The following is a 19,408-nucleotide window of genomic DNA, read 5'->3' as shown; positions in this document are numbered from 1 at the left end:
ATGCTGATTTCCTTCAGGTTGGGAGTCTTAGCCTGCCAAAAATCAAGGGCGTTCAAACTAATTTCATTGTGATATCCAATATCCAATAAAGAAAGCAGGCCAGTTTGGGAACCCCCCACCTGCCTCTCCTGACTGCAGAATGGATTGGATGGTCAGGTATGTGGACTAAGAGTCGGACAGAATAAGAATTCATTTGTGGTTCTACCAGGCTGTGATTTGAGGCAAGTTCTTTTTAACTTCTCAGTCTCAACTTCCAGTCTTTAAGAAGAAGGAACAATACAGACTGTTATTTTGCCTTCCACTCAATTCTTAGCAACAATAATAATTTATTGAATACATGTTTAGACTCTTAAATACAGTAGCACATTAATTTAAACCAAAAAGCTACCATACAGTGGAAACTTAGCATCTTTATTTAAATTCCTTTTGCTCAGCCCTACCACCTGCCTCAGTTCTGTGCAGCTGGGCTCAGTTCCCTTCCTCAGAACATAATCCTACTTGCAGAGCAGTTCACCACCCCCCACCCCGACTCTGAAGTTCTATATTAGTAAACTATGGTAAAGTATGATTTATGGGCCAAATCCACTGTCGGTTTTGGCAAATGAAGTTTTACTGGAACATAGTCGTGTTTATTTGTTTACATAGTCTATACTGCTTTTGCTTAACAATGGCTGGCTTGAATAGTTTTCACAGAGACTGTATATGACTCACAAAGCTTGAACTACTTAGTATCCTGCTCTTTATAGAAAGTTTCCCAAGCCCTGATCTAATGATCAATAATAGTTTGTGCCAACAATCAACTTATTGCTTCACAGCTCTAAATCCACCCTATAGTACCTGTTCTGGGCAGGTAAACCAAGTTATTTCCCACTTGACAGTGAGCCCCATATGAAGGCTTGCCAGTAGAGGGAGCTGGAGGGATGTTTCAGGCAGAAGGGGGCTTCTTTTGCTAGTTTTTCCTGCCATGCTCTTGGCCTTTTCTTGTTGCTGCTGAATAGTTAGTGGTACAGATGTGTGGGAACTGCCCGTGCCACTGTGCTCTAGCTGAAAACCTAGGGCAGTCCATCGGTGACCTTGTAGTCCTGGCCCAGGTCTGATGACCCCTTTCACTTGCCTTCCTGAGGTAGACACGACATGCACTAGGTCTTGTGCCTGTAGTGGTGCTCTGGCTCCTTCTCGCCAGCCTCAGTTCACCTGCAGCTTTGAAGATGGTTTCCTGCTTGCTCAACAACTGTGGAGCAACTCTTCCCTGGACAGACTTCTCTGCCACCCCATGGGCTGCAGCCTTATCTTCTCCAAAGAGGCCTGAACCCTGATCTTCAGAAAGGAGATCCCTTTCCAGTTGTCCTTCCTTGAGCACTCTCCTTCAGCCTTCCTGAGTCTTTAGAACTCTCTTTGTGTATATTTACTCTTCTTTCATAGCTTAATTCCTCTTTAAATTAATCTTCTCTGTTTAAATTACTGTGTGGTTTCTGATGTCTAGTTGGATCCAGACCAATGTACTTAAAGTATCACCATTCCCAATTCTATTTTTTTAAATTTTTTTTGGAGACAGAGTCATGCTATTATAGCCCAGGCTGATCTGGAACTTGCAATCCTCTTGCTTCAGTTTCCCAAGTGCTCAGATTATAGGTTGGCACTGTCAAGCCCAGCACTGTTTCCAATTCTTGATATTAAAGCTTAAAGAAGAAATTTAGGATGCAAGCCAGTAGGTAAAGGTATTACTTGTCAAAAAGTAAGTGTTTCATTTTATGCTTTAAGTGACATATGTTCATGAAGGTAGGAAATTAGAAAATACAGAACAAAAGGAAGGGAAAAAAATAACCTGTAGAAAAATAATCACCCAAAGACCACCACTGTTACATCTTGGTGTATTAGTACAGGTGGATTGGTCCTTGTCTGCTTCTGCTCATGACTGTTTAGGGACCAGAACAAGTAGCCTTCCTGCTGAATGCATCAGTGAGAGGGGATGAGTCTAGGTAGTGCTACTTTGCTTATCGTATGTACCATGAAACTGGCCTTATCAGAATCTTCTGAGCCATTAATCTCCAGCAGTAGTATCTTCAGTGGGTTATGCTCTCATCCTGTGAGGCAGGAGAAGCCAACGTGTGCTACACAGTGGAAGTGTGTCAGCAAGGATACTTGGAACCTCTCAATTAATCCAATGGGATTTTTCTCATTTCTAGAAGAGTTGCACCATATTCCACCCATCACCATTTTGCACGATTCTGCAGAAGGGTCCTGAGCATGACCAGGCCTTCACTGGGTGCTGTCCCATGCTATTTTATCTGTAAAATGTGGGTCTGCTCAGGAGTGGGCATTGCTTAGGAACTAAGGCTCCAGTTTCTCTGCCTCTGTTGCTGGGTCATCTGCCTCTGGCTTCCAAGCCTGCTTGGTGCTGTAGGTCCCTTCCCTTTTCAAAGGGGCTACTCAGAAGTTACAGCCACTGTTCTCCACAGGCCTCTTCCCTAACCCCGACTTGCCAGCACGCCACGCACACACACACATACATACACACATTCCTTTTCTTTTTTTAAATGGACAGTCCTAACTACAAACATTATGCACCATTGTCTTGCATAATGTCTTAGACCACACATCCCAATGTTTATATTTGAAGGTTCAGAGATGAGTCACATTCTGCTTCTGGAGATGGGCAACTTCTTTGCATGTTTCTTTTGGGAATCAGACATTTGCCATCAGTCTTCTTTTCACCCATCCAAACATGTCAACCAGTCACACAACAACAACAACAACATAAAATGCATTGAAAGTCTATTAAAAACCACACAGTGCTGGATGTGGTGGTTCACACCTGTAATCCTAGCTATTTGGGAAGCTGAGATTGGGAAGGTAAAGATTCCAGGCCAGCCCAGACAAATAGTTTTTGAGATCCCCATCTTCAAAATTATCAGAGAAAAATGATTGGAGGTGTGGCTCAAGCAGGACAGCGCCTGCTTTACAAGTGTAAAGCCCTGAGTTCAAACCCCAGTCCCACCAAAAGAGACAAAGGAAAACAAACAAAAACCCTCACCCTGCTTGGCTAGGAAGTCTGAGAATGCTGTGAAGCCTAATATAGGGCTTTTGCTTGTTACCCTTGCTGTTAGCGTAACAAGCCCCAACATTCAAGAAGCTGCAAGGTAGAGGAGTTAAATCAGTTACAAGAGCTGGTAAGCAACATAAAAGAAGGATCGCAAGGAAGAACACGATTCATGCATTCCTAATGTGCTGTACATGGTAAGTCCCTCCTCCTCTCTGAGGCAAGTTTCCTTTCTTGAGTGTATTCATTTGCGAGGACTGTGAGGACAGCATGCTACAGACTGGGTGCTGACAACAGAAACTCATTTTCGCAGTTGTGGAGGCTGGAAGTCTGAGAGGATGACGTCAGCACTTTTGGTGCCACTCTTCTTGGATTGCAGATGGCCACCTTCTTGCTGTGTCCTCACAAGGTTGTTCCTGTGTCTGTGACATCTGTGTCCTAACTCCTCTTCTTATAAGGACACTAGTCATGTTGGAGTAAAGGCCACCCTAGTGGCCTCATTTTAACTTACTACCTTCTTTAAGGGCCCTACCTTCGGCCATATTCTGAAGTACTGGGGTTTAGAGCTTCAGCATAAGAGTTTTTTTCTTTTTCTTTTTTTTTTTTTAGCTCATATTAATTATACAACATGAGGGTTTCATTTTGATATTTCCATACATGCATATAGGTAAGCCCCCTTTTTATCTTTCTTGCAGTTTTAAAACATGGGTTTCCTTATGACCTTTTCCTACATGCATGTAACGTATTTCAGCCACATTCTCCCCACCTCTCTTCCCCCTCCCACCTCCTGCTGTTTTCCCCTCATAAGTCCCCCTTTTTTTGTTCATGTCATTTTTTAAAAAAACTAAATTCCGCATAGGAGACAAACATTGTATTTGTCTTTCTAGGCTTTGCTTGTCTTGCTTGACATGATGACCACCATCCCATCCGTTTTCCCACAAATGGCATTTCATTCTCCTTATGCTGAATAACACTCCACTGCGCATATGTATCGCATCTTCTCTGTCCATTCATCTGTTGATTGGCACTTAGTGGGCTGATTCCGTAACTGGGCTTGTGAATAGTGCTGTGATAAACATGGGTGTGCAAGTGTCTCTATCGTGTGCTGACTTGCATTCCTTTGGGTGGATCTAGGACTGGTGTCGCAGGCTCGCCTGGTAGTTCTATTTTTATCAGCATAAGAATTTTGAGGAGACGCAGTTCAGCCAGAACACGGATAAAATGGAAATGATGAGTCCTGGCTGTCTTCAGTCATCTAGATTCTAATTGAGTGCTTCCTGTGTGCCAACCACTGGGATTATAGAGGTGGAGTCTATGGTCAGAGAGTCTATGATGGGGGAGTCACTTATGAATCCGTCACACAAGTGCTGGGAAAGACAAGGACTGCTGGGGGCAGGGCATCTAATCAGTTAAGCCCTGGCCATGGCCTGAACTGAGGCAGTGGCAGTGAGGGGCATAGTAAAACCTGAGAGCTTAGACAAACATAAAATACATATGAGAGAGAAGCAACACAACTGGTGAGGGATTAGATGTGAGGTCAAAACTCCTAGGTTTCTGGCTTGGGCAACTGGACGAGGGTGGAGGGATAGGTAAAGATGATGAGTTCTATTTTCAACCTGTTGAATGGCCATACCTACCAGGTATTGAACGTAATTGGTTAAGAACATGAGCTTCAGAGTCAATAAGCCAGAGTTTAAGTTTTGTCCATGGCTGTGTGATCCTGGGAGAGTTACTCAGCTACTCTGCACTGCCATTGTTCACTATAAAATTGTTCATCTGTCTTATAAGGCTGTTGCTGAGAATTAAATGAGATGAAATTTGTTCAGCACATAGTGTAGTTTACCTATGTACCTACTGCAATAACTGAAGGTAATTATTATTGTTAACTAAATTTGGATGAAGTGGAGAGCAAAACCACCCTTTCTTTTGGTTTGTTTCTTTTGTGCTTATAGATCATATCTCTAGCTGGGATTTCAGGTCCTCTGCTCCATTCAGACACATTGCTTTCTATTTTCCATTTGCCCCTGGGAGTCAGAGAGTTCCCCTAATGCTCAGGTCTTTGATGGAGCTGAATAGGAGCTAGGATTATTTTCTTCACAGAGAGCAAATTTTTTGAAGGGAACTCAATGTTCATTCTAAACTCCCACCTCCAGGTGGCACTCCTCCTCTACTCACCTGCTTGTATTTCTTCCTGTCTCTCAAGCCTGGAACAACAAACCAAATCCTTGAATCCCAGAGCAATGTGGAGTGCACCCAAAGGTCAGTTTCATGAGGGGGCTGGAAGAAAGTGCCTTCCTCCTTCTAGCCATAAAAAGTAACTTGCACTCAGAATTCTGTGAGAAGGTGTGCTGTTTTATGCTTTTGTGTCTCTGCAGGTAACATTTGCAGGCAGTACAGTCCCATGCTGTTTGGCCTCACTGGCTCTTCCTCTGTCAGAACCCAGCCTAGATGTCACCTCCTTAGTGAGGCCTTCTTTGGGTAGCTTTTCAATTTGGACTAGGCACCTCTCCACTGTGGGTGGCCTGGGTGGAGCTACAGTATATAGGTTTTAATGTTTTATTATAGAGCACTTCAAGCATAAAATAGAATAAGTGATCTAATAACCCCCACAACTTCAGTCTTGCTGAACTGTAATTTTCTGTTTTCTTAGCTGATTCACTCACGAGGTAGTGGCCTCCGTGAAGGGCAGAACTCTGTTTTATGATGTTTTGTCCCCAGTCACGGGCCTGATATACCTAATAAAGGTTTGAAGAATAAATGGAGGTATACCTTGTCCCATTTTCTATTCCTACTCTTCTCCTTCTTCCCTCCTTTTTTGGGAGGTTCTCCCCATCTTGCCACGGTCTTTGAAAAGCATGACGGCAGCCGTGAGCTCCTAAGAGGATACCCTCCTTCACCAAGGTTTGTGGTGTTAGAGACAGTATGGGTTAGAATCCCATGTCCTTCTCTCTCCCTCCTGCCCTCCTTTTCTTCCTTTCCTTTTTTCCCCTTCTTACGAATGTGGCAGGTTACTTAATGTCTCTGAGTCTCACTTATGTTGTCTGTAAAAATAGGAATTATATGTGCTTTGCAGAGTGCTTGTAAAAATCAAATAAAATGCTCAACTGCTTGGTATATAGTAGGTGTGTAACATGTGCTAGTTTCCTTTCCTGTGGGTTTTATGTTGATTTTAGAGAAATTACTTCATCCTTGGGGAGGAATGGCGGTTACCCATTACACAGCTGGAACAATGCCAACATGGATCTTTGGGAATCACAGCTTTTCCTGCCGAGGCACAGGAACTGGAATGTTGCCCTTCAGTGTATCCAGGCCTCCGTGTCCAACAAGAGCAGCTAAACTGCCAGGTGAAGTGAGAAGGAGGTTGCGGGCCCTACCCTGTGCCCTCCCTGTCTGCCTGTCCATTCTTCCAGTCACTTGTCCATTCATCCCTTACTCCATGTGTTTGAGTGCAGCATGGGGCTAGGTGCTGGGACTCAGAGGTGAACAGACAGATTTGGCTACTGCCTTCACAGAGCTGGTGGTGGTGTTTGTGGATGGGTGTGGAGCGAGACAGGTTAGCTAAGCCAAGTATGTGGGAAGAAGAGACCCTTGCATCCTTCTAGTGTCTACTCGCCCTCTTTTCCCATCAACTTGTAGGGTACCCCCTGGGTGCCAAACAGAGAGCTTCCTGCGTGAAGTCTACCTGGGCCTCATGTTCCAGAACTTCTAACCAAGCTTCTCTGGCTTTCTTCTCAAATGGTGACAGGACTGAGTCTCCTTCCCACCAAGGAAGTGCCTAATGTGACAGCAGAGAAATATGTCCCCTTCAAGGAGCTCTTGTCTTCTACTTAAAGAATGTGTACAGACATACTATTTTTACCCTGAGTGGTCAGGGTAAAATAATCTCTGACATTTGTGGATAAAGGGAGCCTCAGTGTGACAGATCTAGGGAAGGTCCTACACAAGAGTGGGAAGGTCCTACACAAGAGTGGGATTGTCATCTTTGAGAAGCAGGATTGATTTTAATGGGTTCTAAGTGAACCCATACTGAGTTTTAAGAAATTGATTGAAAACAATGTTAAATCATGCTTGAGCTCAGAGTAGCAACAGCCTAAGAACAGAATACTAGATTTGCCTAAATTAGGCATGTGAAGAGAAGATGGAGTTTCAGTTGATCTGGTAACATTACCATGATCTTCACTTTGCTCTGACAAGGTAGCGTCTGGGGTGGAGAGGGGATGGCCCCTCTGCTCTCCATGCTGGCTTGCCCCTTCCTGGAGATTTGTGCATGCCCTGGGCACTGCACAGCAGACAAGTTAGACCTTTGTGCCTAGAGGACTGCCAGCAAGTGGTGAGCAGGAAGTCAGAGGAACCATTAATCCCAGGTAGAGATGTGGGGAGCACAAGAGCTGCTTGCAGAACAAGGGCTTCTTTCTTTTTCATTGTTCCATTTAGATAAATATGTAAAGACAATTTGTAAAGTAGAAAAAAGTATTAAAAAAAATTTTAAAAATGGCTTTTAACTCCATTATCTAGAGATGATCATTGATAACATTAGGCATAATTTTTTTCCAATTCTTTTTCTAGGCTTTAAAAAAAGACAAAGTGACAGGAGGCTTCAAGGCCAGCTTGGGCTACATAATGAGATCCTGTCCCAAAATAAAATAAATGAATGAATGAATGCATGTAGTGATGTCATCCTGCGTGCACACACAATCTTATTGGTGTACATGTGTATATTTACTGTCTACAGAAGCAGTGGGGGGAAGCCGTCAGAAGTGGGTTCTGAGGTGCGTGGCCTGGGCTTCAGTCCTGGCTCTGAATTTCATTACTGCCTGATCCTGAGGAAGAACCTGCCTCTCATCCTCAGTCTCATGGATCATGTTAGTGTCTACCACTGAGACTTGTTGGAGGGGTGATTGGACTGTATTTGTAAACATTAAAAACAGTGCCTGCAGCCATGAAGGAAGATTGTGGTTTGAAGCAAGTCCCGGGCAAATATTTTGACAGACACTATCTTAAAAATACCCAACACAAAAAAAATCAGGGCTGGTGGAGTGGCTCAAGTGGTAGAGTCCCTGCCTAGCAAGCATGAGGCCTTGAGTTCAAGCCCCTGTGCCACAGGGGGAAAAAACCCCAACAAACAAAAAACAGTTCCTGCACAAACCTAACTTATATGTATAAGTTTTTTTTAGGTGCTGGGTTCAAACGCAGGACCTTGCAAATGCTGTATTTTTTTGGGTGGGGGAAGGATTTGAGACAAAATCTTGCCAGCCCAGGCTGGCCTCAAACTCATGACCCTCCTCTCTCTATCTCCTGAGTTCTGGGATTACGGGTATACACCCCCATATCCATGCACCCTTCTTTTAACAGTATATTATAAGCATTTCATAGTGATATTGATAATTTTATGTAAGCATCCATCTGAATAATCCTATCTAATTTTACCATAGTTTATGTAGATACCCCTCTAATGTAAGATACTGTTCATTTCTAATGCTTCACTATTTATAGCTGGTGATCATCTTGTGCCAGTCATTTGGTCTATGTTTCCAACTGATTCATTTATATAGAGTCACAGAAGTGGAATTACTGAGTTAAAGTAATTTAAAGGACTGTGTTCTTTGGATTTTTATTTTTTGTATTTTTATTTTTAGATAGGAAAACCACACAAATGGCAAAACATTGAAACAGTGAAAAGGACAATACAGTATGCTGGGTGAGGCAGGAGGATGGCACATTTAAGGCTAGCCTTGGCCACATTGGAGACTTTGTCTCAAAAATCCAAGGGTGTGAGGGAACCAAGGGCATACAGTGAGCAGGAAGTCTTTTTTCCAGTTCCTGTCTCCCAGTTTCCTACTCAGGGACACCAAAATCAGTTTTTTGAGTATTCCTCTGGAGCTCTTCATTACTGTACCAATAGTACGTACATGTATGTATAATCCCCATTTTAAAAAAATGAAAAAATTGATATAAGCATGTCTTAGCCTTTTGACCTAATCAAACATTAAAAATATTCTCTATTGTTCTGTAGAGTTTTCTTGTTCCTTCTTAACAGCCTCATAGTATTTCTTGTCAAGGACAAACAATAATTTAACTAGGAATTTTAATGATATTTGATACATGATACATACTAACAATTCATTTAGCAGAATCATACTCTGCTTTGCACCTACTCCTCTATTACCCAGCTAAACCAACATTGAAATCTAGACCAGCTCAAAGCCATGCTGTCTTTGCAGAGATGTACAAAGACTGATACAACAGTGGTTGTCCCTGGAGAGCAGGCCAGTTGCTAGAGAATACTCTTTCAGGTCTCCTGGAGAGGATCTTACTGAACAGGAGCTGGGGTGGTGTAGGGCCCTCGGTTTTTAAATTGTTTGGACACACCTCCAGTCCAAGAGTAGGCTCTTTTGTCCATATAAAAATAGATTAGTAAGCTGGATGCTGGTGGTTCACAGCTGTAATTCTAGCTCCTTGGGAGGCTGAGATTGGAAGGATCATGATTCAAGGCTAGCCTGGGCAAATAGTTCATGAGACCCCATTTCCAAAATAACCAGAGCAAAATGGATTGGAGGGGTGGCTCAAGTGGTAGACTCTTGAAGATATTAAGGACATTCCCAATAGGAAGGAGTGAGCTGGCAATCCCTCAGCTTCCATCCTTGCCATGGAAAAGAAAGCACTCAGAAGTCTCACTGGTGCCTGTTTTTTTTCATCCAATGATGCCAGTTCCAGGGAGAGAAAGATGAGTTCACTAGGATGTGGGTATTACAGCCCAGGAGGCCCCCCCCCCAACCCCCAGCTTCCTGTAGGGTTTGTGAAAACCAGTCAGAGGTGGGGAACTTTCACCTAGTCCTGCTCCTGAACCCAGGGAAAGAGCCAGTCCTACAAGGGCTGGGATGGGGTATGGCAGGGTGGGGTCGCTCAGAGTCTTGGTCCTGTGGCACTTTGGAGATAACTGGATATCCAGAAGGTTAGGAGCGGAGGGCTGAGCCTGATGGTGGCTCTAGGAGTGTGGTGGGGGAAGGCTGAGCGATCCTAGAGAGTTTGACAGTGAACGCTCAGTGTTTCTAGAAGGGCCACAGAGGCCCATTGGAAATGAATATGAGGATTCTTAGGAGCTGGGACTGGGGAGAAGGGTCTGGAGTCCTGTTGCCTGAGTGACCTGAGGAAAGTTGGGTTCTTGAATTTGATAAATTGTTTTATGGGGTCCAGGGTTCATTGGCTTGTTTATATGGTTTTCTCCACCAGAAGTGCTGTGACCTTTGTCAAATTACTTCTTGTGTTTTTGTTTTGTTTTGTTTTTCCATGCTGGGGATTGATCCTAGGGTCCTGAACATAGTAGGCAAGTGCTCTGCCACTGAGCTGCAGTCCCAGCCAAGCTGCTTATTGATTCTGAGCATCCATTCTATTGCTTGTCACAAAAGCCTTGTCATTTTCTAAGATGTATTATAGAGCAGTAATTTAGAATAATCTGTATGAGCCCAGGTTGCAGTACCGTAGAAATAGTGTCTTTATTAATACAATCACAAAATATTTAAATGCCCCATAAAGAAGATGAAAAGGTGCATTCATAGACAGTCCCTAACTCCAAAAGACAGAAAGGTACATTCATAGATACTCCCTAACTCCAAAAGACAGAAAGTTGCGTTTTTTTAGACACCCTCCTTAACTCCAAATTCCACAGTATACTGCTATTACTGGCAACTATTTCTGCCTGAGGGCTAGTATTGAAGTTGAATGTGAAGTGTGTAAATCACATCTGTCAACTCCTCAGGCTACACAGAGCCTTCAGGTGCTGGGTAGAAGGTTTGAGCTGGAACAAGTGTGTGCAGGCCTTCCTTTCTTCTCCTCTTCATTCCTCTTTCCTCCATTCTCAGCTCTCCCCAGCAACATGCAGATCAAAGCTGCTCCCTAGGCCATTCAAAACCACTGCTGGAAAAGGCACATAAATGCTGCAGCTCTTGGCTGACTGGGGCTGGGAGTGGTGCCAGGTCAGAGATTTTGGAAGAGAAACTTTCCAAATGCTGCCTTAAGCCTCTGGAGCAGATGTTGCTGTGGATTGACAGCATTCAGAGAGCTGGGTGGGCAGCTGGCGTGGACTGGGGTTTGGAAGGCTCCAGAAGCCACTGAACAAGAACCTGTTGACACTGCACCTATGGAGAGACTGAGGAGGGGTCACTGTCAAGGGTCTCCAGGGAAGTCACTCAGATCCTCAGGAGCCTGGAATACCAGTGAGTGCTTTCAAATATGAAAGAAAGGGCCCAGAACAAGTGATCATGTGAACATCTCCCAGTGCCTTACCCACACAGTGCTCAATACACAGTCCTCCCTCTTCCAGCTTTGCACTCAGCCAGCCCATTTTTAGAATGGGAACAACTTAATGCCTAAAATTTGCAAAGGAGTCAGGATTTGAGTAATTACAGAAGTAAATGTAGGCACCATACCCATAAACCATGTCTATATACCAAGTGCAGCTGCTCAGGCAGAGCTGATCTTCCTGTCTTTTTAGAATAGGTGATTTTCAGGACCAGAGAGAAGACTTCTACGCCCACTGGAATGTCTGAAATTCTTACACTGACGGTATGCAGCACTGGGTAGCTGAGTCAGGATGAAGAAGAAGCAAGTGAAAAGGAAAGGCCAGGGGTTGGGGCTCAGTGGTAGAGCTCTTGTCTAGGATGTGTGAGGCCTTGGGTTCTATCCCCAGCATTGCAATAGATAGGTAGATAGATAGATAGATAGATAGACAGATAGATAGATAGATAGATAGATGGGGAGGCCAGGAGAATAGAAAGAATAAAATCAGGGATCCTACTGGCTGACTGTACCGACCTGCTTTAGGGCTGCTGTAGGGAAAAACACATTATCACACAGGGTAGAGAAAAAGAGCATTGAATTTGCCACCAGGCAGATCTGGGTTTGAATCCTGACTCTGTGACACTTACTAGCTGGTTACTTTGAGCAAGTTACATGACTTTTCTGAGCCCCCCATCCTATTGCTTGAGTAGGGCTCATGATTTCTGTCTCAGGATTGCTACAGATGTGAACATGCTCTTTTAACTGGGACCTTATGCACATGTGTAATTTATTAGACATTGTGGTCCCCACAGTTATCACTGACAATGTGTGTCTGGGACAGGGATGTTCCATTAGCTGAGCAAATTCTCTTTGCTGTTATTGTTTCTTTCAGCTTAACAGCCAGGCTTGTTCTTGGGCGGTGACTTCAGAAGCTTCAGTGACATTCTCCGAGGGCTGGTGAGAGGCTGGAGGCTTGGGTCTCACCGAAGGCTTCAAACAGTATCAGTATTTTGAGGCCAGCTTTCCTCTGTTATATATTTATTCTTGGCCTTGGGGAGAGAGGTTTTCATCTTTCTAGTTCCTCTGAAATTAATTTTTCTCAAAAAGTATTTCTTACCACCAAGGAAGGTCTGGCCCCACCCCCAGATGGTCTGCATGGGGTGGAGCAGTGCTCCCTCCTTGGGGAAGTGTTGAAAGAGCAAGGCAGGGAAAAAGTTGGAGTGAAGATAGGAAAAGAATCTGTGCATAGCAGCAAGTAGAGAGAGTCAGGGCACCACAGAGTCACCTCCTAGGTAACCGTGGGAACCACCAATCCTTGTGGATGGGCTTTTGTTTACAACAGGGTGCAGAGCAGCCGTGGATCTGTGCAGGGGATGCTTCCATTTAAGTCTGAAAATTGACACCAATTTGCTCCTCAAGTCTTAGCTTCCCTTTATTCTTCTTGCCACCCTTCAGAGACCAGCCAATTCTTGTGTTAATGGCTCTCACTAAGCCCCACATTATTCAGTGCTGGGCCAACTGCCTAGACATGTGACTTACACAGTTGTAGACGATCTTGTACTCAGAAGAACCATGCTTTGGTTTAATGTTTTTCATCCTGAAATTTATTAATTTATTTTTGGCTTTTGAGACAGGATCTTGCTGTGTAGCCTAGTCTTGAACTCTAATCCTCCTGCCTCAGCTTCCTGAGTGCTGGGATTACAGGTGGGTACCACCATTCTTGGCTCAATTTTTAACAATTTTGTCTCTGAATTTGTGTTTGGTAAGTGAAACCCAATAGGTCAATGCTGTATGAGTGTGAGTGGTGGAGATAAGACACCTGGTGATAGTACACATCAGGAACATGGTGGCTCTGCCTGCACATATATGCCTAAGACAGTCTGGAGCACCACTGGGTCCAGACTGGTGGTATCTATAGTGACAGCAGCAGCACACACAGGAGAGAGAGAAGGAGCTAACAACGGGGTTGTACTGAGACCCCCAAATGGAAAGCTTGCGTCTTTGTCCTTGACTGTATAAATAATAGCTCAGGTCTAAGTTCAAGGACAGGAGAAATCAAAGTTAAAGGTCACTGTATTCAATAGAAAAGAGTATTTCTCATAGGAAGCTTCTGTTAAACCAGCTATTAGTGAGCAAGACAATTTCAAAATTAATTTTCTCATTATTGAAGAGGTGACAAAAGAATGCATAAGTAGGGGTTTTAAATTATATACAAAAAAAATGAAGCCACTTTTAGTTTCTTGTACAACCTCTACAAGTTATAGGAAATGATAGAAGAAACATTAAAGGCTGTTGTGTAAACTTACATTTAAAGTAGAGTTCTCACTCAGACAGTGAGAAACTGTCTCTTCTGTTTTTTTTGTTGTTGTTGTTGTTGTTTTATATTGTTTTGATAGTTCTGGGGTTTGAACTCAGGAGGGCCTTCTACTCTCCAGGCAGATGCTCTACCACATGAGCCATGACCCTAACCCTCTCTCTCTTAAGAACTCTCTCTTTAAAAACAAAAACAATAGCAAAAGGACTGAGGATGTAGCTTAGTGGTAGAGTGCTTGCCTAGTATGCACAAGGCCCTGGGTTCCATCCCCAGCACTGGAACTAAATCAGACCAGCCTAAAACTGATTTGTATGAAGAATTAAATTTGTTTAGAAGAATTGTGTCATGAGAATCATCAACTGTAAATGCACCTAAGTTTATATTTGGAAATGACTTATCAGATTTTTTGGGAATAACTTGTAAGTATTCCAAGGTTGTTCTAGTCCATAAAACATTCTTCAGCTTTAGTAACAGATCTATCAACAGAAAATGATTTCTCAAAATTAAAAATTATTTGTTGTCTTGAATTTATTAAGAGCAATTGACATTGCTTTAAATTATATTAATTGAAAATAAGTTTGCTAAAATGATAAATTCTGATAATCTAATAAATGAATTTGCAGAAAAGCCAACCAAAAAATCTTTTCATTTATCAAGATATGACATCAATAGTGTTACTGTTGATTGTATTATACAAAATCTGACACCAAAAGTATGTTTATGCAGTTTGTGTGTTTATGTTGTTACTCATGTATTGCTGTTATCCCTGTTACATTCTAAAAGGAATAAAATATTTTTAAAGGCAAAACTTTAAAAATTCTAGTGCCTTTAATGGCACCCGTTTCCTGTTCTTTGAACACAGAACCACATTTTTATTTTTCACCAGGCCCTGCAAATTATGGTTAGCTCTGCCCTACTGCCTGAGGTCTCTAGATTCCAGGGAAGCCTGTAGACATTTATATTTTAAGAATTTCTCATTCCAGCATTTGGGAGGCAGAGGAAAGAGGATTACAAGTTTGAGGCCTATTTAGGCTACATAGTGCCTCAAAAAAAAAAAAAAAAAAATCCTCTGAGTAGAGGATTTTGCCCCTCCAGCAGGGACAAGGGGCAAGGTTTGCAGGCATTCCTGGTTACAACAAGGGAGCTGCTATTGGCATCTATTGGTAGCAGCTAAGGATGCTGCTGAACATCCCATAATGTACAAGCCTGCTCCCACAACAGGACTCATCTGGTCCAAGATGCCAACAATGCTATAGTGAGAATCCCTGCTCTGGGGTACTGTTCCTGAGTGTGGCCCTTGGACAAGCAGTGCAGCATCCCTGGTGGGTTGTTTGAAATACAGACCTGTAGGCTCCACCCCAGACCTACTGAATTAGAATCTGCATTTTAGCAAGATCCCCAGGTGACTTGTGCACACATGAAAGTTTGAGAAGCAGGAAGCTAGGAGGGTGCAAATCCCTAATGATAGATTTCAGACAGGTGGAGGCAGCTCATTTCTGCTCCTTTAGATATGCCATAGTCAGTCAGCCCTCAGGGACCCTAAGGATCATTCTGTTTCTACTACTTTCCTCAAGTTTCTTGCTCATCTCCTAAGGCTTTCCTTGGTATGTGATAGGCAGGCCCAAATGCAAGGAAACTGTGAGTGGTCCATGCACCTTCTCAGCCCTGGTACTCACACTGTTTTTGAACTTGTACTGCTGTCAAGCAAGCATGCAGAGGAGAGCAAGCTAGGGTCAAAGCGGGGAACTTAAGGCCTGGTCAGTCTCCTAGCTGCTCCCAGGCCTTCTGGATTGGTCCTTGGGCCTGCCTCTGCCTTCACAGAATGGGCCTTTGAACACACATGGGCCCTTTCCCACTCGATCTGCCAGCCCCTTCTGGAAACTTTCTATTTTCCTCAGTGTCCAGTAGTTGCCAGCAGACAGGCCTGTGACGTGGCTCTAAGTTCCAGGGTCTGCAAAGACCTGGTAGGAAAAGTAGATGAAGGTCAGATGGGGGCTGTGGCAAATGTGGACTTCCTGACCATCCGATTCAAACTTTGGATTTTTCAAGAGGAGCAGAAAAATCTAGACTTTTTAAAACGTGAAATCTGAGTTTTTCATACTAATGACTAAATAAAAAATGAAAACAACCACAAAGCAGATAAAACCCTTCTGTGGGAGACTGGGTCCTGAGATACACAATCCACTGCCTCCATGCTATGTAGACACTGCTCCATTGTGTTGTCATTGTCTATAGATGACTTTGTCTCCCCACTCAGCAACTGGACAGCAGGCCAGGCACAAGCAGTCTTCAGCCGTTCTTGTGAATGAATGAACAAAAGAATGCATGAGGGGTGCTATTCTTTGCTGCCAGCTTTTGCTATCCAGTGGGCTAAAAGCCACTGTGTTGCCCTACAGGCTGTTTGGAAATGTTGATGAGAGCACCTTAGGCATTTAGTGGGTGGAGTCCAGGGCAATACAAATAATATCAAGCACTTACTTTATGCTTACTGTGTGCCAGGCACTGGAGCGATTTAATGAAATAAACCCATTTAATCTCTATAACAGCCTTACCTGGTAGGTACTGCCATCAACTGTGTTTCACAGAAGATGGGGACTGGCCCAGCATAGCAAAGAACCAGCCTGTGTTGCACAGACTCCTACATGCCCCCACTGGAATTGTTTTTTTTTTTTGAAACATGGTCTCACTATATAGCCCAGGCTGATCTGGAATTCAAGGTCCTCTTGTCTCTACTTCCCAAATGCTGGAATTACAGTCATGAACCACCATGCCCAGTCCTTGGATGTTTATGTAGGAAAAAAAATCAGGTTCTGATCAGAAATACAACTACCACCTGTAAAAGGACAAAATTATAACCATTTAAAGGGCACCCCATGCATTTTAGTTTAAAAGACATGTAGTAGCAGTGTTGACCTTTTCTTTCTTAGATCTAGTAGGAAAAAAAGACAACCCACTTCTTTGAAGGAAGAAAGTGATAATTTTTTTCCTTACACTTTCTTAAAGGTCAGAGGATTTATCTATGAAAAAATAGTAAATAGTTGTTTGTAACCTGTGTAAAACAGCAGCTAGCCTTAAAGCAGTCCATTCTCATTAAGGGGAGAACAATGAATACCAGTATACTTGTCTGGGCTGTGGCTAGTTTATCTGAATCAAAATTTCAAGATGATAGTATTCAAGAACTTGTTACATGTTACTTGTATTGACAATCATTTAAAAGTAAAGACTATCATGTAGGAAAAAACATAGTAATTTAGTTTTAAGATCTTAATTGGCTTTATTTTCAATTCTAGAATTAGGCAACATTTCATTCCATAAAATAGAATGAGTGTTCTAATGAGCCCAGTAGAGGTTGGTTTGAAGACAGGAAAGGGTTAAAGAAAGCAGAAACAAAACAGAAGCCAAGTGGTTATTTCAACTTTGTAAGGCAGGACAGGGAGGCAGAAAAACAGAAAGTATAACTGATTGGTTAACATCAGGTTACATCAGGGTCCCTTGTATTGTGCATAAGGACTAAAACAGAGGAGACTTCATTATCTACCATTGAAACTGACCTGCTTAGGAAATTTGGCTGTTGACTAATCTTAATTTCTTGGAAAGTCAGATGAGCAGCTTAGTTTCAGTTTGGTAACATGGAACTTTTGTGTAATTGACTCCATTTTGATTTTTAGCCTGGTCTTTTGGGGCCAGTGCAGGACCTTAATCCAAAACAATGGTCTCCAGTAATTTTTTTTTTTTCTTTGGCAGCACTCGGGTTTGGACTCAGGGCCTCATGCTCTTACCACGTGAGCCATTCCACCAGCCCTTTTTTTGTGATGGTCTTTTTTTTTTTTCCCCCAAGATAGTGTCTTGGGAACTATTTGCCCAGGGCTGGCTTTGAACCTTTTATTTCACACATGTAAACTGATGAAAGCGTTATATATTTTTAGCAGTTTGCCACGAGCTCACCATTTCAGGAAATGTGAAACCTGAAGCAACACTGCCCAAAGCATTTGTATCACTAAAACTGCACAGCTCCAGCCATGTGTGTTTGTAATTGCTGTGGCCATGACTCAAGCAGCCTTTATTTTATTTTATTTTTTTTTTTTTTGAGTATTTCTATTGATTTTGTTTCTTTAATTTTTATTTTATTCATATGTGCATACAATGTTTGGGTCATTTCTCCCCCCTTCCCCCCGGCCCCCTCCCTTATCCCCCATCCCTCCTTTACCCCTCCTTACCCCTCGCTACCTGGCAGAAACTATTTTGCCCTTATCTCTAATTTTGTTGAAGAGAGAGTATCAGCAATAATAGGAAGGACCAAGGGTTTTTGCTAGTTGAGATAAGGATAGCTATACAGGGAATTGACTTGCATTGATTTCCTGTGCATGTGTGTTACCTTCTAAGTTAATTCTTCTTGAACTAACCTTTTCTCTAGTTCCTGGTCTCCTTCTCCTATTGGCCTCAGTTGCTTTAAGGTATCTGCTTTAGTTTCTCTGTGTTGAGGGCAACAAATGCTATCTAGTTTTTTAGGTGTTTTACCTATCCTCACACCTCCCTTGTGTGCTCCTGCGTTTATCATGTGCTCCCCTTGTTGTGTTTGCCCTTGATCTAATGTCCGCATATGAGGGAGAACATACAATTTTTGGTCTTTTGGGCCAGGCTAACCTCACTCAGAATGATGTTCTCCAATTCCATCCATTTACCTGCAAATGATAACATTTCGTTCTTCTTCATGGCTGCATAAAATTCCATTGTGTATAAATACCACATTTTCTTAATCCATTCGTCGGTGGTGGGGCATCTTGGCTGTTTCCATAACTTGGCTATTGTGAATAGTGCTGCAATAAACATGGGTGTGCAGGTGCCTCTGGAGTAACCTGTGTCACAGTCTTTTGGGTATATCCCCAAGAGTGGTATTGCTGGATCAAATGGTAGATCAATGTTTAGCTTTTTAAGTAGCCTCCAAATTTTTTTCCAGAGTGGTTGTACTAGTTTACATTCCCACCAACAGTGTAAGAGGGTTCCTTTTTCCCCACATCCTTGCCAACACCTGTTGTTAGTGGAAACAGCCTTTTTTTAACCATCATATTACATTTAGAGTGTTGTATTGATTGATTTTTTTTGGTTAATTTTTTATTGAGTAACTACATACCTCAAAAAAAGTACACAGATCCTAAATGCACACATCTGTGAACTTTTTCAAAATGAACATGCTTGCCTAATTATCAGTTTCAGAAGCAAAACAGCATTGGGGGTGTAGCTCTGTGGTAGAGCACATGCTTAGCACATGCAAGGCTTGGATCTGTTGAAGAAGGAGAAGGAGGAAGGGGATGAAGGAGGAAGGAGGAGGAAAGAAGGAAGCAGAACATTTTTAGTACCACAAAAGTTCATTACCAGTCACAACTCCTCCTAAAGGAAGCTACTATTCTGACTTCTCTAACACCTTATATTAATTTTATCTACCTTTGAACTTGGTATAAATGGTGACAAGATAAAAATCAAAATGGCTACACAACAGTCAAAAAGAGAGCAAGGATTCCTTTCCAAGTCTCTGAGTTTTTTTCTCACAGGGGTAAATTGCCACACAGACATCATGTCAAGAACCGAATCTGCCAGAGGGAACAATTTTCTGGAATCAACAGTATTTTGCAAGGCTTGAGAAATACTAGATTATCCAGTTTGCTTCTTGACTTGGACATTCCAATGGCTTAACAAAATTTACAACCACTCTGGTTTCCAACACTGAACTTACCTCAGCCCTATTTATCTTCCCCAAAGAATGTCCTTTGGGGAAGAAT

Source organism: Castor canadensis, chromosome 3, assembly GCF_047511655.1.
Source record: "Castor canadensis chromosome 3, mCasCan1.hap1v2, whole genome shotgun sequence".
NCBI lineage: Eukaryota > Metazoa > Chordata > Mammalia > Rodentia > Castoridae > Castor > Castor canadensis.
This window is presented reverse-complemented; position numbering follows the sequence as displayed.